This window comes from Nicotiana sylvestris, chromosome 6 (genome assembly GCF_000393655.2).
Source record: "Nicotiana sylvestris chromosome 6, ASM39365v2, whole genome shotgun sequence".
NCBI lineage: Eukaryota > Viridiplantae > Streptophyta > Magnoliopsida > Solanales > Solanaceae > Nicotiana > Nicotiana sylvestris.
The window spans coordinates 97,000,280-97,025,489 of NC_091062.1; positions in this window are offsets into that span (position 1 = coordinate 97,000,280).

Below are 25,210 nucleotides of genomic sequence, written 5' to 3' on the forward strand. Positions count from 1 at the left end.
CCAGATGAATAGAGTACCAGGAGCTATGGGCCTCCTCTAAGATCAACTCCTGAAGCCCATCCACATTTGGCACACAAACTCGACCCTGCAATCTCAAAACTCCATCATCATCTAGGGTAACCTGCTTGGCACCTCCGCACTGCACTGTGTCTCTAAGGACGCACAAATGGGGATCATCATACTGCCAATCATGGATACGCTCCAATAAAGAAGAACAAGCGACTGTGCAAGCTAATACCCGACTAGGCTCAGAAATATCCAACCTCACGAACTGATTAGCCAAGGCCTAAACATCCAAATCAAGTGGCCTCTCACCGACCAGAATATAACCAAGGCTACCCATACTGGCTGACTTCCTACTCAAGGCATCGGCCACCACATTGGCCTTTCCCGGATGATATAAGATAGTGATATCATAATCTTTCAACAACTCCAACCACCTCATCTGCCTCAAATTCAGCTCCTTTTGCTTGAACAAATACTGAAGACTCTTGTGATCCGTGAACACCTCACATGCCAAACATACAGATAATGCCTCCAAATATTCAATGCGTGAACTATGGATGCCAACTCTAAATCATGAACTGGATAGTTCTTCTCATGAATCTTCAACTGCCGCGAAGCATAGGCAATGACCTTGCCATCCTCCATCAACACTGCACCAAGCCCAATACGGGAAGCATCATAATAAACTATATAAGGCCCTGATCCTGTAGGCAATACCACCATCGGTGCCGTAGTCAGAGCTGTCTTGAGCTTCTGAAAGCTCACCTCACACTCATCCGATCATCTGAACTGGGCACCCTTCTGGGTCAACCTGGTCATCGGGGCTGCGATAGATGAAAACCCCTCTATGAACCGATGATAGTAGCCTGCCAATCCCAAGAAACTCCGAATCTCTGTGGCTAATGCTAGTCTATGCTAGTTCTTGACTGCCTCAATCTTCTTCGGATCAACCTGAATACCCTCTGCTGACACATCATGACCCAGGAATGCAACTGAACTCAACCAGAACTCACACTTTGAGAATTTAGCATATAACTGACTATCCCTCAAGGTCTGAAGAACCACTCTAAGATGCTGCTCGTGCTCCTCACGGCTGCGGGAATATATCAAAATATCATCAATAAAGACTATCACGAACAAATCCAAATAAGGCCTGAACACTTAGTTCATCAAATTCATAAAAGTTGCGGGGGCATTTGTCAACCCAAATGACATAACCAAGAATTCATAATGCCCGTACCGAGTGCGGAAAGCTGTCTTAGGGACACCGGATGCCCTAATCCTCAATTGATGGTAGCCAGATCTCAAGTCAATCTTCGAAAATACTCTGGCACCCTAAAGCTGATCAAACAAATCATCAATCCTCGGCAATGGATACTTATTCTTGATTGTAACCTTGTTCAACTACCGGTAATCAATACACATTCTCATCGATCCATCCTTCTTCTTAACAAACAACACCGGCGCCCCCCCAAGGAGAAACACTCGACCTAATGAAACCCTTCTCAAGCAAGTCCTGCAACTGCTCCTTCAACTCTTTTAACTCAGGCGGGGCCATACGATACGGCAGGATAGAAATGGGCTGAATGCCCAGAGCCAAATCAATGCAAAAGTCAATATCCTTTTCGGGTGGCATACCCGGCAGGTCTGAAGGGAAAACATCAGGAAACTCTCGAACAATGAGCACAGAATCAATAGAAGGAACCTCGGCACTAGAATCACGAACATATGCCAAATAGGCCAAACACTCCTTCTCGACCATACGTCGAGCCTTCACATAAGAGATAACACTACGGGTAGAATGACCAGGAGTCCCTATCCACTCTAAACGAGGCATACCCAGTAAAGCTAAGGTCACAGTCTTGGCATGATAGTCCAAGATAGCGTGGTAAGGTGATAACCAGCCCATCCCCAATATAATATCGAAATTGACCATGTCTAAAAGCAATAAATCTACACGAGTCTCAAGATCCCCAATCACCACAATACAAGAATGATGGACTCGATCAACTACAATAGAATCACCCACCGGTGTAGACACATAAACGGGAACCCTCAATGAATTACTAGGCATAACCAGATACGATGCAAAATAAGATGACACATACGAGTAGGTGGACCCTGGATCAAATAACACTGAAGCATCTCTATCACAAACCAGAATAGTACCTACGATAACCGCATCTGAAGCCTCAGCCTTGGGCCTGGCTGGAAGAGTATAGCATCGGGGCTTGGCCCCACCACCCTGGGCTCCATCTCTGGGACGGCCTGCAACTGGCTGGCCTCCACCTCTAGCGGCCTGAGCTCCACCTCTAAATCTTCTACCTCCACCTCTAGCACCTCTACCCCCACCTCTAGCTGGTTGGGCGGTCTGTGGAACACCTAGTGCCTGGACCATAGCACGGAAACCCTGCTGCTGCGACTGAGTACCCACCAACCTCGGACAAGTCCTCCTGATATGACCATACTCACCACACTCAAAACATCCACCTGAGTGTTGTGGTTGAGGAAACTGAGACTGACCCTGGCGACCCGAATGACCACCCCGAAAACTCTGGAGCGGCGGTGCACTGATAGGAGCTAGTGGTGCACTGTAGGACTGCTGATCGGAATACTATATCTATGGACCACGACTACCTGAAGCACCGTGAGAGACCTAAAGAGCTGACTGAAAGAGCCTAGGGGGATGGCCTCTACCATATGAATCTCTGCCTCCAGACGAGGCACCACTGAATTTACCTGAATGACGGGGCATCTTATCCGACCCATGACCACCCCCTAAGACAGGACCATCTCCACTCTACGGGCCACATTGGCCGCCTCCTGAAAAGTGATCTCACTCCCAGCCTCCCTAGCCATCTGAAGGCGAATCGGCTGAATAAGACCATTAATAAACCTCCTCACCCTCTCTCTCTTGGTAGGAAGTATGACAAGAGCATGTCGAGCTAAGTCGATGAACCTGGTCTTGTACTGGGTAACCGTCATAGAACCCTGCTGGAGGCGCTCAAACTGCCTTTGATAAGCCTCTCGCTGAGTAGTGGGGAGAAACTTCTCCAGAAATAGCTGTGTGAACTGCTCCCAAGTCAAGGCTGGCGATCCGGCTGGTCTAGCTAAGCAATAATCCCTCCACCAAGTCTTGGCGGATCCAGACAAGCGAAATGTAGCAAAATCAACCCCATTAGTCTCAACAATACCAATGTTCCTGAGAACCACGTGGCAGCTGTCTAGATAATCCTGGGGATCCTCAGTAGATGCACCGCTGAAAGTGGAAGTGAAGAGCTTGGTGAACCTATCCAGCCTCCACAAAACATCGGCAAACATAGCCGCTCCATCACCGGTCTGAGCTACCACACCCGACTGAACTACTCCAACTGGCTAAACCGCTAGAGTTCGAATCTGAGGAGCTACCTGCTCCGGAGTGCGAGTAGCAGGAGTCTGGGCCCCTCCTCCAGCCTGAGAGACGGCTGGTGCTATAGGAAACAAGCCCGCTCGGGTGACACTCTCCATGAGACCCACTAATCGGACAAGAGCATCCTAAAGGACTAGGGTAGCAATAAACCCCTAGGACCTGATCTGGGCCCACAGGAGCTGCTAGGGCCGGAACCTCATCATCAAAGTCAACCTGAGGCTCTACTACTGGGGCTGCTGCTCGGGGCTGAGCTCTACCTCTATCTCGGCCTCTGCCCCTCGTAGGAGCTACTGCTGGGGGATCGGGCTACTGAGCGGTAGATGAGGAAGCGCATGTTCTCACCATCTGTGAAAGAATAGAGTAGAAGTTCAATTAGCATTGAGAAACAAAACCGCATGACGAGAAAGAACAAATGTGAAGTTTTCCTAACTCTGTAGCCTTTGGGGATAAATACAGACGTCTCCGTACCGATCCCTCAGACTCTACTGAGCTTGTCCGTGAATTGTGAGACCTATGTAACCTAGAGCTCTGTATCCTATTATCACGACCCAGAATTCCCACCCTCAGGAGTCGTGATGGTGCCTACTCATAGAAGTTAGGCAAGCCACGAACTTAGAAATCTTTAACTCTTCTGTTTTAATCCTTTTTTACAACTTATATTAACAAGTGATAAACATCTAAATGACAACGGAATACGAGATTTAAGTGGAAGTCATAAATAAATATAAAACCAAAATGCTTCGAAAGTCAGCAAATGCCTCTACCCAGAAACTGGTGTCACAATATCCACGGACTAGTAAGAGTACTACATACAACAGTTTGAAGGAAATATAACAATGTTTGTCTCGGATACATGAGATAACATAACATAATAAAAGATAGAGGAGACGCCGGGTCTGCGGACGCCTGCAAGGTTACCTCAGTGTCTCGATGGACTGAAGGTTGGCTCCCCTAATACTGCTGACCAAGCGCTGCTCCTATATCTGCACATAAGTGCAGAGTGTAGCATCAACACAACCGACCCCATGTGCTGGTAAGTATCTGGCCTAACCCCGGCGAGGTAGTGACGAGACTAGGATCAGACTCCAGATAAACCTGTGCAGTTATATAATATACAGCGGAAATATAAACAGGTAATAACAGTTTAAAAGGGAGGGGGAAACATGCTTCGGGGAAACATATCAATTCTATCAGAAACTTAATAAAGTATGAAAGAACACTCGATGTCTACAATCAACACAATAACAATACTGTTGTTGCGCGCAACCCGATCCCTTATCATTTAACATTTGTTGCGGCGTGCAACCCGATCCAATATAATATCTGTTGCGACGTGCAACCCGATCCAATATAATATCTGTTGCGGCGTGCAACCCAATCCAATATAATATCTGTTGCGGCGTGCAACCTGATCCACATATATGTAACTGTTGCGGCGTGCAACCCGATCCACATATATATAACTATTGCGGCGTGCAACCCGATCCAATATAATATCTGTTGCGGCGTGCAACCCGATCCAATATAATATCTAATAATGTTGCGGCGCGCAACCCGTTCCAAATATACAGTCAACAATAATCATAATTAACCGTCCCGATAAGGGATCAACAATAGACTACACTATCCCGGCAAGGGAACTCAACAGTACAAGTATATACGTCCCGGCAAGGGAGAAACAGCCATAACCAAACTTGTTCCAACATCTAACTGTCTCAACTATAACTCAACTAGTTCCAACATCTAACTACCTCAGCTATAACTAAATTTGTTACAACACCTAACTACCAAGCTATAACCAAACTTGTTACAACACCTAACACGAAGAATCATCAACCTAAGCGTCCGTAATATCAATTAAGAACACAATACAAGGGAACCTCAACTCAACAATAGCCCGGTAAGGGGACAACATAATGATCTCTTCTCCTTCTCACTTTTACTTCACAAATTCACTTCACAACTCGAGCCAATGCTCTAGAGTTTCGATTATCACTTATACTTTCACAACTTGTTATACAACTGAAGCCAACGCTCCTCAATGTTCATAGGTCACAATTCTTTTCACAACTTTCCACAACAAATAGAAATCTTCACCAAGGCATGAATAATACAACAAGATCACAAAAATCACAAGATAAGACTCACGGTCATGCTTGACTCCAACGCATAGATACTCGACACCATTCCTATACGTCATACTCGACATGAAACAAATAGCAAATAGGACACAACTCCTAATCCCTCAAGCTAGGGTTAGACCAAAATACTTACCTCGATGCCACGAACACAACTCAAGGTTCAATTATAGCTTTACCCTTTGATTCCACCGCCAAATCGCTCGTATCTAGTCATAAATTACTTAATTACATCAATAAATGCTAAATGAATCAACCCCAATGCATGAAAATGAGTTTTCCAAAGTTTTACCCAAAAAGTAAAAAATCGCCTCGGGCCCACATGGTCAAAACCCGAGGTTCGAACCAAAACCCGATTACCCATTCCCCCATGAACCCAAATATATGATTTGTTTTGAAATTAGACCTCAAATCGAGGTCCAAATCCCCAATTTTTGAAAAACCTAGGTTCTACCCAAACACCCAATTTCCCCCATGAAAATCTTTGATTTTAAGTTAAAATCATGTTAAAAGATGTTAATGATTGAAGGAAACTAGTTAAAAACGACTTACAATTGATTTGGAGAAGAAAGATTGTTTGAAAAATCGCCTCTTATATTTTTTGGGGCTTTGAAAAATGAAAAATAACTGAAAAGTCCGTTTAAATATACTTCTCTCAGACCCTTACGTGGACCGCATAAAAAATACTGCGACCGCGGAGCTCCACCGCGGACCGCAAGAAATCGAGCGCGTTGCTCACCGCGGACCGCAAGAAATCGAGCGTGTTGCTCACCGCGGACCGCACAAATCCCACCGCGGTCGTGGAGTCCCCATCATAGCCGCGAAGCTTCCACCACGGACTGCGAGACTTGGCTTTAGAGACCTACAACTTCTCTGAATCTGCAACTTTTTCCTAAGTGTAAAGACATCCTGAAACTCACCCGAGCCCTCGGGGCTCCAAACCAAATGTCATACTAACTCAAAAACATCATATGAACTTATTCGTGTAATCAAATCATCAAAATAACCTCATGAACATCAAATTAAATCTCGATATCAATGAAATTTTCTCAAAACTTCTTTAAACATAGATTTTGCAATTTAAGTCCGAATCACGTCATGTGACATCCGTTTTTCAAAAAATTCCACAGAAATATCTTAAATCATATATAAGACCTGTACCGGGTGCCGGAACCAAAATACGGGCACGATACCATCATGTTCTAATCAAATTTCATTTCAAATTTCTTTAAACAATTCCAGAAAACAATTTCCTTTAAAAATTCATTTCTCGGGCTTGGGACCTCGGAATTCGATTTCGGGCATACGCCCGAGTCCCATATTTTCCTACGGACCCTCCGAGACTGTCAAATCACAGGTCCGAATCCGTTTACCCAAAATATTGACCCGTGTCAAATTAGCTTATTTTATAATCAAAACTTATTGTTTTTTTACAGATTATCATGTTTAAGCTTTCCGGCTATGCGCCCGGACTGCGCACGCAAATCAAGGTGGCTTTAAATGAGGTTTTCAAGGCCTCAGAACACGAAAATTTAGTTTTAAAATAAGTGATGACCTTTTGGGTCATCACATCACAAGCTACCGATGCACAGCAGATACCGAGCGCTCACATGTGCACACAAATGCGTGGAAGGAATTAAAGGAATTATGCTTCAAGTTTAATCAATGTCGCACGATAAGAATTCAAGAATGTGGAATTTCCTAAAGGGTTCTGCATCCTCTCGAAGATAAGTACAGACGTCTCCGTACCGATCCGCAAGACTCTACTAAACCTGCTCATGACTCTTGAGACCAATGTAACCTAGTGCTCTGATACCAACTTGTCACTACCCAAAATCTCACCTGTCGTGATGGCGCCTATCGTGGAACTAGGCAAGCCTCAACTTGATATCTCAACATAGTAGAACTTTTAAATAAAGGCGGAAGCAGTTAATATTAAAGAAATTTTTTTTAAAAAAATCGAATATAACTCCAAAATTACTATACAATCCATCCCAAAACCCGGTGTCACTGAGTGCATGAGCATCTAAATGATAACAACATCTGACTGATAAAATACTGTTTGAAAATATAGAACAGTAGAATATGAAAGGAAAAGAGAGTCAAGGTCAGCGAACGCCATGCAACTACCTCAATAGTCTCCTGAGTCTGACTCATCAATCAGCAACCACCGTGACTAGAAGTGTCTAGATCTTTACACGAGGTACAAGGGTTAATGTGAGTACACTAACTCAGTAAGTAACAGAAATAAATAAGGAACTGAGAAGTAGTGACGAGCTATGCAAATACAGTTATCTCAATAACTTTCAAATAAGAGTAGTCATACTTTCAATTTAACAGTTTAAGTCACATCAGTACGTACTCAATAAACCAGATATCAAATTTGACTGAGCAGTAAATAATATCTTCCAATAATTTTCAAAACAATGATATGACATCTGCGATGCAACAGTAATGAAGTAAATGTATTTTCTCAGAATAACAGTCACTCAGTCCTCCCATTCACTCCAACCTCACAATCACTAATTCCTCATATTCACAAATTCCTCCCAGTCGCTCGACACTCGCACTCAACACTCGCACTCTATAGGCACCTGCGCTCACTAGGGGTGTGTACAGACTCCGGAGGGGCTCCTTCAGCCCAAGCGCTATAACAAGCCACCTCGTGGCATAAATCACTCAGGCCTCGGCCTCACTCAATCATAAATCAGTAAAAACATGCTGCGACGTGCAGCCTGATCCCATAAATATCCTCACAGATCAGGCCCTCGGCCTCACTCAGTCATAAATCAGTAACAACATGTTGTGATGTGCAACCCTATCCCAAAAATATTCTCACAGATTAGGCCCTCGGCCTCACTCAGTCATCAATCTCTCCAGTTTCTCGGGCTCTAAAAAAGAATCATATAAACAGCCCAAACAGAGGTAATGTCATGTATCAACAATAAATAGGAAGAGACGGAGGCATAATAAGCAAGAAAAGCTATAACTGAGTACAAAACAATAATTAGTAGCTAATTCAGTAAGTACACGACCTCGCAGGTCTCAACAGTGATCACATAAGGCCTAAACATGATTTCTAACATGAAGTACAATCAATTTCTATGAAAACAGAGGAAACATGTATTAAACAGTAGGCCAATTAATTCCATAGTCTCGCGGGACGGACCAAGTCACAATCCCTACGGTGCACGCCCACACTCCCGTCACCTAGCATGTGCGTCACCTCCAAAATAGTCATACGACACAATGTCTGGGGTTTCATACCCTCAGGACCAGATTTATAACCGTTACTTACCTCAATCCGAGCAAAAATTCTACTCTGAAATGCCTTTGCCTCTTAAATCGACCTCCGAATGCCTCGAATCTAGCCACAATAATTCGATTCAGTCAATAAAAATATAGGAAATTAATTCCACATGGAATTCTACATTTTCCATTAAAAATTTGAAATTGCACTAAAAATTCGCCCGTGGGGCCCATATCTTGGAACCCGACAAAAATTACGGAATATGAACCCCCATCCAACCACGAGTCCAACCATACAAATTTTACCAAAATCGACAACAATGCGGCCTCCAAATCATCAAATCTTATTTTCAGATCTCTAGGCCCAAATTCCCGATTTACACCTCAAAAACACGTAATTGCCGAGAATTTTTGGGTACTATTCACACGTTTTTATTTTTCACGATACTGTTCATGGGTTACTGTTTAGGGGACTGTTCATGGTGCTGTTCATGGGTACTATTCATATGCTGTAAAAAAAAATCAGCAGCCTTTTTTATATCCGTTAACCTTCCGAAATCCACCCGAGGCCCTCGGGACTTCAACAAAATGCATCAACCAATCCTAAAACATGATACGAACTTAGTAGAAACCTCAAATCGCATCAAATAATGCTAAAACCATGAATCACACCCCAATTCAAGCCTAATGAAACTAAGAACGTCCAACTTCTATATTCGATGCAAAAACCTATCAAATTAAGTCCGATTGACTTCAAATTTTGCACACAAGTCATAAATGACATAATGAAGCTATGAAAATTTTCAGAACTAGTTTCCGACCCCAATATAAAAAAGTCAACCCTCGGTCAAGCTTTCCAAAAATCTTCTATTTTCCAACTTTTGCCAAAATGCGCCAAATTATCCTACAGACTTCCAAATCCAAATCCGAACATGCGCCTAAGTCAAAAATTACCATACGAAGCTATTGGAATCATCAAAAATCTAATCCGGGGTCGTTAGCTCAAAAGTCAAATCTTCGGTCAAACTTAAGAAATCTTTAGCTTTAGATTTCTAGATTCCATTAATTGCCGATAATTTGGTCTAGGGACTTCCGAATTCGATTTTGGACATATGACCAAGTCCCAAATTACGATACAGAACTACTGAAATGGTCAAAACTTGTATCCGGGTTTGTTTGCTCAAAATGTTGACGGAAGTCAACTCAGTTGAGTTTTAAAGCTCTAATTCACAATTTAATCCATTTGTCACATAAAAACTTTCCAAAAAATTATACGGACTGCGCACGCAAGTCGAGGAATTATTAATACCACTTTTCAAGGTCTTAAAATATCGAGATGATTATTTAATTTAAATATGACATTTTGTGTCATCACAATATCTTTGGATTTTTGGACTTTTATGTTAAAATTATGAAAGAAAAACTTCTAAAGAAAATATTTTTGAATCTTGAATTTTCTTTTCAATTTTCGAAAGAAAAACTTCTAGAGAAGAATGAAAATATTTTTGGATATTTGCAAGAAATTAAAAGAAAATATTTTTTTTTTGTTTTTAAAAAATTGGGGTCTCAAAGAAAGACTTTTCTAAGGAAGGAAGTAAAGGAAAATATTTTTGGTTTTTTAAAAAATTGTGGGCCGGAACCAATGAGGTTTGCCTACGTATCTCACATCCGGTGAGAATCAGACCCGCATAGTTCGCCCAGTGTTGACGGAACAGAAATTGACTTATTTTGAAATGACGTTTCCTCTCTTTTTTTCAAAATTTCGGCTGAGTTTCAGGATATTTCAAATATCTACTTCTCACTCTTTGTTTTTGATTTTTTTTTTCATTTTATTTTCCTATTCTAGAAGCCAGTCAACATGCAAGGCGAAATAAACAGATACGCAAGTAGCACGTAAGATGCATCAGGATGGTCTTTAATTTGGGTACACCTGTCCTAGACGGACCCAACCCATGTGTTGAGTCCCCAAAGTCAAATGCGCGTGATGCAAACAAGCGTTCCTACTAGGGATCCGGCATGAGACTATGTTATTCTAGGTTTAAAACCTGGGTGTATTGTTCTAGACCTGGTTTACCCGAGCGGACAACTCGAGCCCGGGGGGGGGCAACGTACCGGTAACCAAAAGAAGTCACGCCAGCGTGCGCTTCCCAGGAGATTAGAAGAGAGGGGTTTCGCAACAATTTATATACAGTTCAAATAATATCAAAGCGGTAAAAAGCGGCATTTAGCACATTAGGCCCAAACACGTAGAAAATCAGATAATAAGCAAAAGCCAACTATAACAGTTATTCTAAGCTCGAATTCTGAACCCTGAACCAGAAGTTCTGGGTTGTGTCTCCAGCATAGTCACCAGAGCTGTCACACCTCCTTTTTACCACCCCGAAAGGTGTATAAGGGAGTTTTTTCCAATTTAAGTGACAATCAAAACAGGATTATTTATATTAAATTCAGAGTCGCCACTTGGGATAATTTATGGTGTCCCAAGTCACCGGTTTAAAATCCTGAATCGAGGAAGTTTGACTCTGTTTTACAGTCCGCGAAACACAGAAATTCGGGTAAGGAATTTTGTTAACCCGGGAGAAGGTGTGAGCCACTCCCGAGTTCCGTGGTTTTAGCACGGTCGCTTAACTATCAATAATTGGCTTAATTATCTAATTAAGTACAAGTTTTAAACCTATTGTGCATTTTTAACCTTATACCACTTTTAATTATTTATGGAGTTATTTCTTGAACAAGTCACGATTATCGTACACTTGTTTGTTTTTGTACACGTTGCGAATCGCGTCACGGGAACCATACCCACGATCTACAATATGTGTATTTTATTATTGTTCGAAGTTGAGGTCGGATCACATGAAATGCACACCCGAATTGGGGATTAGGTATCATGACTATGCCACGGGAACCGTACCCATAGCCACGATATTTATTAATAATCGCGCCTAAAGCAAGCTACGATATTCATAATTATTTTCCTAAGCTAATTTTGGGATTGTTGCGAAGTCATCAATTATGGAATTATTTGTAGAAGAAGTGTACGATTTTTATTATTATTAATAATTCACTAAGTATAACTCAGTATTCAACATTAAAATCCATTCCTACGGTAGCTAAGAGAACTTACGGTTAATATTAAATAAACGACTAATACACTAACCTAACGTAACCTAATCCAATTTATTAACAAGACTCTATCCAAAACATTTTAAGTAACAACCATCAAGCAAAGCAGGCCAACTTCCCAGCAGAAAATGCCAAAAATACTTGGTTCATCAACTTAATAGACTCGGTTACAAATATTAATACCAATATCTCATACAACTCAATGTAATGGATAATATTCACAATTTAAAAGTAAACACACATGAAAAATGAAGTAATAAAGCATCAATAACATGGATCTAAAATATTTGGAATCATAGAGAAATAAAACAGAGTAGTGAAAGAAAGAAAGAATTGGATCTTGAGCAATGAAACTTTTCCAATGTATTAAGAAGAAATCCCAAATAAACCAACCGGTACAGTTGTAAATCTCAAAACTCAATGCAAAATCAGAGAAAACATATGTAAATCTAACGGATGCGGAACTCGGACGACCTCGACATCCGTATTATTCCCTGTACAACAACAACAACAACGACCCAGTATAATCCCACAAGTGGGGTCTGGGGAGGGTAATATGTACGCAGACCTTACCCCTACCCCGAAGGGTAGAGAGGCTGTTTCCAGGAGACCCTCAGCTCAAAATTAGATTAGAGAAATTCGGCACGAGGAAACATAACGCCAAGGTCGGACAGACCGTGGTCGGACAGTCATCAATTGGCCGAGGTCGGACTGTCATAATTAAGGCTGAGGTCAGACACTCATCAATAAGGCCGAGGTCGGGTAGTGATGAAATAACTAGTTTGATTTGGAATATTCTACCGAATATTCCCTCTAAATTGTACCTTTTTTAGGATTTTCTATGGATACCCCCTTATAAATAGGAGGGGAGGACTTCCCAAAAGGGGGTTCTCTCTCTCTCCCTCTTGCTCTCTCTAGAAAATATGTAAACACATCTCTCTAGAGGATCTGTAATCCCATACCTTCATCGGATCCAAAAAGGGTCCTAAGGTTCTTGCATTTGTCTATCATTCGTCTTTATCAAATGAAAGAAGATCCGTCTCACTCAAATTGGGTGAATCTTTTCATTTATTTACATTTTATTGCCACTTAATGTTACTTAATACATCTTTCTTTATGCTATTAAATCTGGCCATAATCCCGGCCAATATTTATACTCGACTATGTTTTTCTATTCATATTACTCATCTCGGATCTAGAGTTAATTATCTTTAACTAGGATTTACCCCTTTCATCTTTGATTGATTTGTTCAAAAAGGTTTTAACATCTTTTAAGTCAAACAATTTGACGCCGTCTATAAGGATTTTCTAGTTAAAATTTTAGTTTCCTCTAGATCAAGAATTACATAATCCTTTTGGTTAAAAGTCTCAGGTTACGGTCTTAAAAGGAGACTTACAAGAGTCTTTTGGTAAAAATCTCTCTTAAAAGAGAATAATGACTCACCATTGACCAATAGAATGATTCTATTTCTTATCAACTATGTTCCTCTACTGTTTGCTGATATTGGATTAAGAATTAGGTAAATCCTATAATCTACTACCGTAAGTTGCTCGCTCAAATAGGCAGACTAGTTGTTATGAGTTGTATTAAAGGAGCTTCTAGTCAATAATGAGGCAGCTACAACATATGTTCACCTTACGCTTTGGCGGTGTTCTGTTCCCCCTCCAACGTCGGTCCAAAAAACATTCTATAAATAACTTGGTCCGACAACATGGTCCGTCTGACATTCATTTCAGTACTCAACATTGCCAACTTCTTCCAATGGGCGGTTTTACTTTTACCCCAAAACCGCTAAAGCAAAAGTTGTAGTCCCCACAAGAGGCCTCGAAAGATATTCATGGAGTAGTATATATAGTTTAAATAATTATTGCGTATTATTAATGATATAAGTAAATTATTTTAATTGATCGCTGCCTATTGTCATTAATAGCATAGTTTGACATTTTATATTATGCTTAAGGATTTTATTGAGGTAACAAATTGAAATGCTAATTGCTAGACAATTGAAACAACACTTACTTCCCGTTTCTTTCCTCTTATTCGCTCCAACTTGAATAAGCTTTATTTAGAATACTACTACCTTTGTACGGCTTCTTCTTTCAAGACCTCTATAAGTTGACGTGTTTAGTGGCTCTGTAAACACAAATTCTCACAAGATTGGCACTTTGAAAAGCAATGATTGGCTAAGTAATTGTCAATTGAAAAAGAAATAGTACAACACATTGATCCAAAAAAGGGTTAACGACTTCTTATCACCGGGGATATTATAAGGTGCGGGTACTACCCAGCTTTCAACAGCTGGACTTTAGCTAAATCTAGGACATGCCATGCCCGTTTCAGTTCCAGCGGTTTGGTCGGATCGATAATGGGGTCGGATTTTTTCGCTCACAAGGTTCAACTACAGGTAAATTCACTTGCATCACAGGTGATTGCGGTTCCGAAACACTTGAGTGCACCAGCAGAGCTGTACCGTCAGCGACACTAGCAGAGTTCACTCTCGACGGCGCCGGTGGCCTTGATTTCTATGACATTATCCTTGTGGATGGTTATAACTTGCCTATGCTAGTGAGCCCACAAGATGGAGTCAGCGCTGGAAACTGTACCACAACTGTGTTTGTTGTGGACCTTAATGGGTCGTGACCGGCGGAGCTGAAGATGATGAGTACTGGCAGTGACGAAGGTGACGGTGAGTGTGTTGCATGCAAGAGTGCGTGTGATGCATTTGGGGATCCGAGATATTGTTATAGTGGGCCCTATGCTACGCCTGATACATGCATGCTGACGGATTACTCGGAGTTTTTCAAGAGTTCATGCCCACGCACTTACAGCTATGCGTATGATGATGGAACCAGCATCTTCACTTGTGCTTTTGCTAATTATGTCATCACATTTTGTCCCGCTCCTGCTGCTAGGAATACCAATAGCAAATGTGTGCCTCAAAGGCTATAGGTACATGAGTATGTCACAGGCTGTCTCTTCCCTTAGCAACTTCAAACTCAGCCACTACATGAAGATCCCACCTCGATCAAGGTTCTTGGTTCAGTTTTTAGGAACAATAATTTCCGGAACTATCAATATATCTCCATAGCCTCTACAACAACAAACCCAATTGTAGACATAAAACTTTACTAAAGCAGACAACCACGCCAAATTGGTACGGCCACGGAAAGCATAACCAAAGAGCGGAACGTGATCAAACCGAGGTAGCAAATGCTTTTATATTGTTTTAACTGACTATTTCTCCAAGTGGAATAAAAGTAGGGGCAGTCCCCTAGGAAATGTATCATATTCTCCAATGCAAGCAAAATTAAGCGAATTGGGACTCCCCCAGGAAAGGTATTATATTCTCCAATGCAAACAAAATTAAGCGAAATGGGACTCCCCCAGGAAATGCATCATATTTCCCAGCACAAGCAAAGTTAAGCAAATTGGAACTCCCGCAGCGAACACCCTTTAAGGTCAAGGGCCTTCGCCAAAAAGAAAAAGATTTTGACATCTACCGAACAACGACGTGTTAACATTTCGATAAATCGAAATAACACCCTTTAAGGCCAAGGGCCTCCGCCAAGAAGAAGAGTTCGATCTCGATCGAGCGACGACGGGTTAACATTTTGATAAGTCGAAATGACACCTTTTAAGTCCAAGGGCCTTCGCCAAAAGAAGATTTCGACATCGACCGAACGACGTTAGGTTAACATTTCGACAAGTTCAAAATAACACCCTTTAAGGCCAAGGGCCTTCGCCAAAAAAGAAGAAGAGTTCAACCTCGATCGAACGATGACGGGTTAAGATTTCGATAAGTTCAAAATAACACCCTTTAAGACTAAGGGCCTTCACCAAAGAAGAAGAGTTCGACCTTGATCGAATGACGACAGGTTAACATTTCGACAAGTTTGAAATAACACCCTTTGAGGCCAAAGGCCTTCGCCAAAGAAGAAGAGTTCGACCTTGATCGAACGACGACGGGTTAACATTTTGACAAGTTCGAAATAATACCCATTAAGGCCAAGGGCATTCGCCAAAAAAGAAGAAGAGTTCGACCTCGATCGAACGATGACGGGCTAACATTTTGATAAGTCGAAATAACACCCTTTAAGGACAAGGGCCTTCGCCAAAAGAAGATTTCGTCATCGACCGAACGACGACGGCTTAACATTTCGACAAGTTCGAAATAACACTCTTTAAGGCCAAGGACCTTCGCCAAAAGAAGATTTCGACATCGACCGAACAACGATGGGTTAACATTTCGATAAGTTGAAATAACACCCTTTAAGGCCAAGGGCCTTCGCCAAAAGAAAATTTCGACATCGACCGAACGACGACGAGTTAACATTTCGACAAGTTCGAAATAACACCCTTTAAGGCCAAGGGCCTCCGCCAAGAAGCAGAGTTCGATCTGGATCGAGCGCGAGTTACTATTTCGATACATTCAAAATAACACCCTCTAAGGCCACGAACCTTCGCCAAAAAGAAGAGTACGACCTCGATCGGACAATGACGGGTTGATATTTCGATAAAAGTTCGAAACCGCACCCTCGAGGCTACAAGACATCGCCAAAGAAAATTCGAAATATTCTTAAGGCCAAGTGCCGTCAGAAAATATAAAGGGAAAGAAAGACCGAGACTCGCCACGCAGGAATCTACCTCACACCAAGGTCGCGAAAAGCAAAAACATAGGAAAGTACAAGGCGAATAACAACGAAAAATTCTTCTTTATACAAAGTCACTGCGCAAATAGTTGCAGATTACATACGGCCTGGATCAATAGTCAAAACAGACAGCTATCTTTTCACTCAGCGTCACCATCGCCACCCTCTTCACCACCATCTCCAAGAAATTCTCCCTCGGCGTCGGCACCATACTAGTCGACCTCTCCATTCGAATTTCTCGAACTATGATTAATGAAGTCCGCTCACCGAGCTCGACCAAGAGACTACCTCGATAAGCGGAGGGACTAACTGTATGGGTCAAAATTAGATCAGAGAAATTCGGCACGCGAAAACATAAGGCCAAGGTCGGACAGACCGTGGTCGGACAATCATCAATTGGCCTAGGTCGGACAGTCATAATTAAGGCCGAGGTCGGACAGGTCGAGGTCGGACACTCATCAATAAGGCCGAGGTCGGGCAGTGATGAAACAACTAGTTTGCTTTGGAATACACAAAAGGGATATTCTACCGAATATTCCCTCTAAATTGTACCTTTTTAGGATTTTCTATGGATACCCCCTTATAAATAGGAGGGGAGGACTTCCCAAAAGGGGGTCTCTCTCTCTCTCTCCCTCTCGCTCTCTCTAGAAAATATGTAAACACATCTCTCTAGAGGATCTGTAATCTCATACCTTCATCAGATCCAAAAAGGGTCTTAAGGTTCTTGCATTTATCTATCATTCGTCTTTATCAAATGAAAGAAGATCCGTCTCACTCAAATTGGGTGAATCTTTTCCTTTATTTACATTTTATTGCCACTTAATATTACTTAATGCATCTTTCTTTATGCTATTAAATCTGGCCATAATCCCCGACCAATATTTATACTCGACTATGTTTTTCTATTCATATTACTCATCTCGGATCTAGAGTTAATTATCTTTAACTAGGATTTACCCCTTCATCTTTGATTGATTTGTTAAAAAAAAATTTAACATCTTTTGAGTCAAACATTCCCCTCTCTGTTTTTCAAGTTAGGTGCTCCTTTCTCGTGCTCTGTACAACGTTAAAAAAAGTGAATTAAGAAATGAAACTTCACATAGGTTTTTGTTAATAAAAGGTGTTACTAGTGATCTCTTCGTATGAAAAAGGAAATGATGTTCGTGGTTAAAGGGTTCTAGAGATCTTGTGGTGGAAGAGGGGTAAAGCTTATCCGATGTGGATGAAGCTGTTGTAGGGAGAGTTGCGGCGCTATTCACTCTATCCAATGCGAGAATGAGAGCCCCTTTCGTTCAAAAAGATGGTTGCCGTGTTTTTGTTGTTATCTAGGTCTAGCTCTAGCCTCCTTAATTTAGAAATTTAGGCATTATTTTATAGGGGTAAAAATTAGGTTAGGTCAAATGGGGAATGAGTATGGGTTCAATATTTTAGGTTATTCGAAATTAGGCCTTTTTCAATTAAGACCAAACAAAATTAGCCTCAAATTTCATACTCTTTCTTTTAAAACAAGACCAAAAATACTACACTATTTACTAATTAATTCTACTTAAGTAAAATAATTATTAAAATAAAACTAAACATTAAAACAAACCTATTTTTGGTATTTTTTTAAATACCATACTAAAAGATCATTGTAAAATTAAAATAATATTCTTGGAACTATTTTTGTATTTTTGAATTTTATGTAAGGTAGATAATTAAAAGTAACTAGATAAAATATTAATTAGTTAAATAAAAGAAAATATTTTTTTTGGTTGTAATTTTTATTTTTGTGATAAAAATAAAGAAAAAGAGTCAAAACTATTTAAAATAGCTATACTAAACCTAAACTAAATATTTACGCTAAAATGTGTAAAATCTTGGGGAGGGTTAAAAATTACATGTCTACACAAGTCAAAAATGGTCTGAATATGAGGATTTCGTGTATCTCTGGGGGTTTACTGTTGTTTGGTTTTGGGTTCTCTGTTGTTGCTCCATTGTTCTAAGCTTTCAGCCACCTTTTTCATCTATTGGTTGCTGGTTTTGTTGCTCTTTTTAGGTATTAACCTCAGCCTTTCTCCATGTAATGCTTTAATAATTTGTTGAAATGGTATAAAATTAGAGTTGTAAATGATATGTGTAGAAATGAATGTCTTTCATACTAGTAGTAGTTTTACATTCATATGGATTTAATTGGTTTTGATTATGTGAGTTTAAAGTTTGGAGTGATTTGGCATGAATAGCTTAGTTAATACATAAATGCTTTGTAGCTTTATCTTGCAAATAGCCTTGTTTTGAAGATGTTCCTTTAGCCAAACATTCTGTTTGTTAATACTGATCCTGAAATTTTTTAGTCATGTCTTTCTCTTTTTTCTTCAATTTAAGTGGATGGTCTGCTGTTTACTTGAGGTCATTTGGGTCTGTCTGCTGACCATGAGCTATTACCTGTAGATTTGGCCAATAGTTGGCCAAAACAGCATGCTCAAAAGCTGAAATCCTACTATTGGCATGCTGAATTTGGTACTTTTTCATGATAGAGACCAAGCTTTTGATGGACAAATCATGTCCAAAAGAGGCAGGGATTCTTTAGGTTACTAATTATACAGAAATTTTAATAGATTAGTTGTTAACGTAGTAGTTCATGTATTGATAGGTTCTAATGTAATATGCTTGATTTTGGAAAGCCCTTTTTTTTTTATTTGGAGTGTTGTAATGAATTAGGCTTTAATTTCATGTATTGAGAATCAAAACAACTACTTTAGGAGTGTATTCACTTTGTCATCACATTATCTTAAGCATAGTGGTGCAATAGGCCAGGCTATGAGCCCGATCTTTAAGGGTAAAAGGGCTATTCTCTGATTCAAGTGGGGTGAACTTGTGAGTAAGCCCAGATAAGAAAAACAAACCTCAAATGAGTATGGGCATAGGCCATTAGGCCTGGACCTTAAGCCTAATAGCTCGGTTCAGTTGTAAAAATTTCTTTTATGAATTATAGTATAAATGTATGCTTTGTATATCTTGCAAATCATGTATCGTGTAATTAATTTTCAAATTAGAATTGTGCTTTGATATTTCGATTCTGTTTTTACTTAAAAGCGAATTGGATTATAATTGTTGCAAATGTGTAAGTATGGTTAGTTCAGATGTAGAGGTGGATAGGCCCGGCTAGAAAACAAGTAGTGACTGGGCCCGCCTATTATAGCCCCAATATGGGCCAGTTTTGTTCAAATTCGGACTAGTTAAGGCCTTTGAGTCTCTTTCATTTTTGGGCTGAATTCTGAGCCCAATACAGCTTCAAAGTTGGCCCTAACTAGATAACCTAATGGGTATATAGGTTTTATTAAGTTCAAATTAGTTTTAATTAAGAACATCCTTAGAATGCTTTAATTAAGTATTGTCACACCCTTTTTTTTTACCAAACTTCACTAACCCTCTTATTATAAATAAAAAGATTTAGTAAAGCTTGAAAAGGATTTTTAATCAAAAAGTGACAAAATTTGTATTCAAAAGGAAAATAACTCAGAGTCGCCACCTAACATTTGTTTCGGTGTGCCATGTCACCATTTTTTTTAAAATAATTTTTCCTTTAAAAGACTTAGGACTCCAAAACTAAGTCTGCACCAGAGATTCGGGTATGGGGGTTCATTTGACTCGGGATGAAGGTGTTAGGCACACCCAAGTCCCGTGAAAGTCACGGTTGCGTACTCGATCTAGTTGGCTTTTAAAGTATTCAATTGAGGTAGAAAACACAGAAAAAGGAAAATAAACACACAAGAGGCTCGAGGTCGTCCCCCGCCTAAGTAAAGGAAAAATAAAAATACTACAAGTTTCTTCACTTCGGGGCATACCCCTGAAAATAAATATATACAAATCCCTCGGGGCATTCCCCGGATAAATTTAACTAAGGGGACGACATCTCGCCTCTAACTAATAAAAATCCTAAGGCTTGCCTACCCAAGCGTGGTCGGCTTAAGCATGCTCCTAGCGGTCAATGCAATAAGATAACTAAGACAGAAATAAAATTAAAAATAAAAATTAAAGCGTATAACAGTTTTAATTGTGTTTGGCTTTTCCCCCCATTTCCACAACCTATCAGCATTCAAAGAGACATTTAGACAGTAACACATTAATTAATTATGAACAACCAATAAGAGAAAGGCGAGGCACAAATAGCAGAACTTCTAACCAAATATTTGCATTTCAATTTTCAAATCGGAAATGTAACTTCAGAATTATATAACATAGATTGTAGCTTCTCATAGGATCAATTAAGTGACAACTATCACATATAATTACCCTTGATAACACCACATAAATTAAGCATCTACCAGATTTGCATTCTATGACAGCAACATAGTTTGTATTCGATGGCACCACATAAATTAAGCATTTCAGTTTGTACGGGCATAGAATAAATATTTGCATTTAGTAACACCACATAGAATTAAAGCGTATAACACAGTTTGTATTCTATGACAACAAGCACCACATTTGTCTCAAGATAACAGAAAACTTTGCATTAAGGCAACATCTACCAGAACTTCACATAGAAGACAAGTGAATAAGAAAAATTTAAAAAGAGATCTTCATGGTCTTGGTACATTCATGTGACAAAATACTGTTCTCACTATTGGCTTCAAAGAAATAAATGTTGACTCAACTTAGGCATGAAGTGAGATAACTTTTCGAGAGTAGTTTAGCAACAGAGTCCATGGATTTCAACGATGATAAAGACATTTCCAAACCAGCACATAAATTCATTCATTTTTTTACCTAATATCCTAGAAAGAGACAACAACCTCCTTAAACATCTATCTATCTACCAAAGATATAAAATACGCGGGACATGCTGTTAAAAAGTGGTCCATGTATTAAATCAGATATAAGCAAATCTCCAGAAGAAACCAAGGAGAAACAAATAGCCACACTCACATGAAACAACAAATCAACGGTCACTAGCTATCACTATTCACTTAATCCATTCTTAAAGGTTCTCTTGAAGCTATGTTTCATAACAATTCAGATTAAGATGAGGAAAGAAAACAGACCTGCTAAAGCCGAATCCTCCTTAATATTTATAAAAGAATCGTCAGATATAAAATTTTGACTCCAAAGGAAAAACACGGCAGAACCGCACCGAAACTTCGAGCAAAACCTCGGAGATTACAATCGACAAACAGCGATCAACTCAAATCCAACTTGACTCCATCAAACTCCATAATATTGAAATAAAAATCCAGAGGCAGAAGTAGACAACAGAAATGTTTCGATTTTTTTGTCAAACTTTTTTTAAAATTTTTTTTGAAAGTGAAACCAAGAAACAGAAGAAAAACCAAAAAAAAAAAGAAAAGAAGAAGATCCCTGAAGCTCAAAATTAAACCCTAGTTTTTCCTTCAATCTCTCTCCAGATTTTTTTTCTGTCCAAATCCCCAAATATATAGCTCACTCTCAAATCTTCTTTCTTCTTCAGCAAGAAATCATGTGTGGGGACCTCAAACAAAAATCCGAATCATCCTTTTTGCAAACAAAAATCAAAAAATGGAAGTCTTGGATAAAAAAATTAATCCAACGGCTCCCATTTTCCAACATCTATCCAAGAGATCCGGATTTTCGTTTAAACAAAGTAAAATAAGGGAAGAAAAATGCGTGAATTTAATACTAATGATGAGGGGGGGCCATGAGGGGACCAATGCCTACGTGGAAGGGTTTTCCGGTGGGTTTGGAGGTGTTGTAGCGCTGCAGAGGTGAAGAGAAGGGTGTGGTGCGGCTGCTTTAGGTTAGTCTCCTTAGGGTTAGGGTTTGGAATATATGGCTTTTATCTGGTAAGGGATTTAACATGGACCTTTGAATTAAATTAAATCACTGGCTAGGATTAAAAGGGGATTTTGGGCGGGTCGGTCTGCTAAAGAAGTGGGTCGGCGGATTGGGTTCAGGGGTGTGGAGGTGTTGGGCCAAAGGTTACCCGAAATTGGGCTCTTTTGGAATAATTCAATGGAGAAAAATAAAAATCTGAAAATTAACTAGCCCAAAACTTTAGTTTTCCCCCTCTAAAATAATATAAAGTTCCCTCGTGAAGATGCAAGAATTAGAATAAGCAATATTATAGTATGAAACTATATATTTTAATATAGCATGTTTTATATAAATTAAAAAATGAGAGTGAAAATCATAGTAAAAACAAAAAATATATGGCTATAAAAATATTAATAACCTAAACTAAATAGAAATAAGGTAAAACATGAAACTATATATATATATATATATATATGTGTGTGTGTGTGTGTGTGTGTGTGTGTGTATGTCACGACCCGGATTTCCCACCATCGGGTGTCGTGATGGCGCCTACTATCGGAGCTAGGCAAGCCAAATATTTAAAACACTTTTCGTGCTTTCTTTCAAACAATATAATAAACGAGACAAAATTTAAGCGGAAGACTTTCAATCTAAAGCAACTGAAAACCAAAAGTGCGGAAGTTTAATACACATCACTACCCAAGGTCTGGTGTCACTAGCTCACGGACTACTACAGGATACTACAAACAATGTCTGAAAGGAAATACATCATGTTTGTCGAATACAAGATGAACAAACGAAAAACATGGAAAGGGGCTTCGGCCTGCGAACGCCAGCTAGGCTACCTCGAGAGTCCCTGGACTGAAAATAGCTCCCAGAAGTCCTACTGCTGTGGTCCGTAAGCTGCTCCCTGATCTGTGCACAAAAATGCATAGAGTGTAGCATCAGCACAACCGACCCCATGTGCTGGTAAGTGCCTAGCCTAACCCCGGCGAAGTAGTGACGAGGCTAGACAGGACCTACCACAATTAACCTATACAGATATATATACAAGTGCAAGAAAACAATAACAAGATAATACAAAGTAAAGCTAGGAGGGGACATGCTATCGGGGAGTAACAGATAAAACTGAAATATCGGAAATAAACAGAAGAAACTCTGGTTCCCATGATATATATATATATATAAGTGGACGGCGTGCCACACGATCCCATAATATCATATATAAGTGGACGGCGTGCCACACGATCCCATAATATCATATATAAGTAGACGGCGTGCCACACGATCCCATAATATCATATATAAGTGGACGGCGTGCCACACGATCCCATAATATCATATATAAGTCGACGGCGTGCCACACGATCCCATAATATAATTCGAAACATCTGATTTTGTAAGGAGAGTCCCATTAGGGGAAATCAACAACATATCACTCCAACCCGGCAAGGGTACAACTAACAGCCCAAAATATCCCGACAAGGGAGAGTATGTATATCGGTCTACACATCCCGACAAGGGAGTAATCACAACACATTCTTTTTTTTTCTTTTTATTCCTTCTTCCTCAACTAACACATTCATGTTCGAGCTAACACTCCAAAAGTACACCAATCACAATTTTACCCCAACCGTTCACATTATATGAAGCTCATCAAATAAACAAGGAGATTGTATCACGTTATTCGAATTAAAAGCAATTAAGACTCACGGTCATGCTAGACTCCGGTGAATAGATAACCGTCACCATGCCTATACACCGTACTCCACATTAGCAAGTAGCAGATAACATCCTAATCCTATTCCCTCAAGCTAAAGTTAGAACAAACACTTACCTCGAACTTCCACGGCCAACTCAAGCCTCAAACACCGCTTTTGCCACGAGTATCAGACTCCAAATGGCCCAAATCTAGTCAATTCAATTTCATAATGTAAATAACACTTCGAGTAACTGATTCTATAATTAAATTCTAAGCTAATATGCAAAATTATGTAAAATGACCAAAATGCCCCTCGGTCCCACATCTCAGAATCGGGTAAAATTTACATTTTCAGAATCCTCATACCCTCACGAGTCTAACCATACTAAAATTACTCAAATTCGACCACAACTCGGCCTTCAAATTCTCAATTCAAGTCTATGGAATTTTCTACCATTTTTTTTAACGCAAAACACTAATTTGTTGATAAAAACAATAATAGATTCATGTAATTTAACCAAATTCGAGTTAAAATCATTTACTCCAATCTATATGGTGATTCTCAATTCAATTCCTCACTATTCATCTTCTTCTTTCCCCAAAAATAGCATTTTCAAGACCCACCCTTAGGGTTCATACAATATCCCATTACAACTTCAAATAAAACTCATAAACATGCTATCCATACTCCAATATTACATATATATGAAGCTCAAGTGAAGGAATTATCTTTTGGTGGAGGAATCTCATTTTTTCTCTTTTTGGTGTTCTTGAAGATTCAACCCATTTCCTATGGATTTGATCCATAATAATGTTAGTATTCTCACCTAGTGATGTTATATAATCATCTTTATGCCAAAATAACTTACCTTGAAGTGTATCCATGCTGGAAGAGCTCCTTCTTCTCTCTAAAATTCATTCCAAGTTGAAGAACTAACTCATTCTCTCTCTAAACCCACGTTTTCAGCTCTTTAAAATTCAACTCTAGTTCTGCGTAGCCTCCTTGCGTAGCCTACGCATGAAACCTACGTAGGAGGCTTTCAATTTGGCCAAGTTCTGATTTTTTCTACGCATGTTGCGTAGCCTGCTGCGTAGCCATACGCAGGTTGCGTAGCCTGCTCTGCTAACTTTTTGTAAAACGGTTATAACTTTTTGTATACA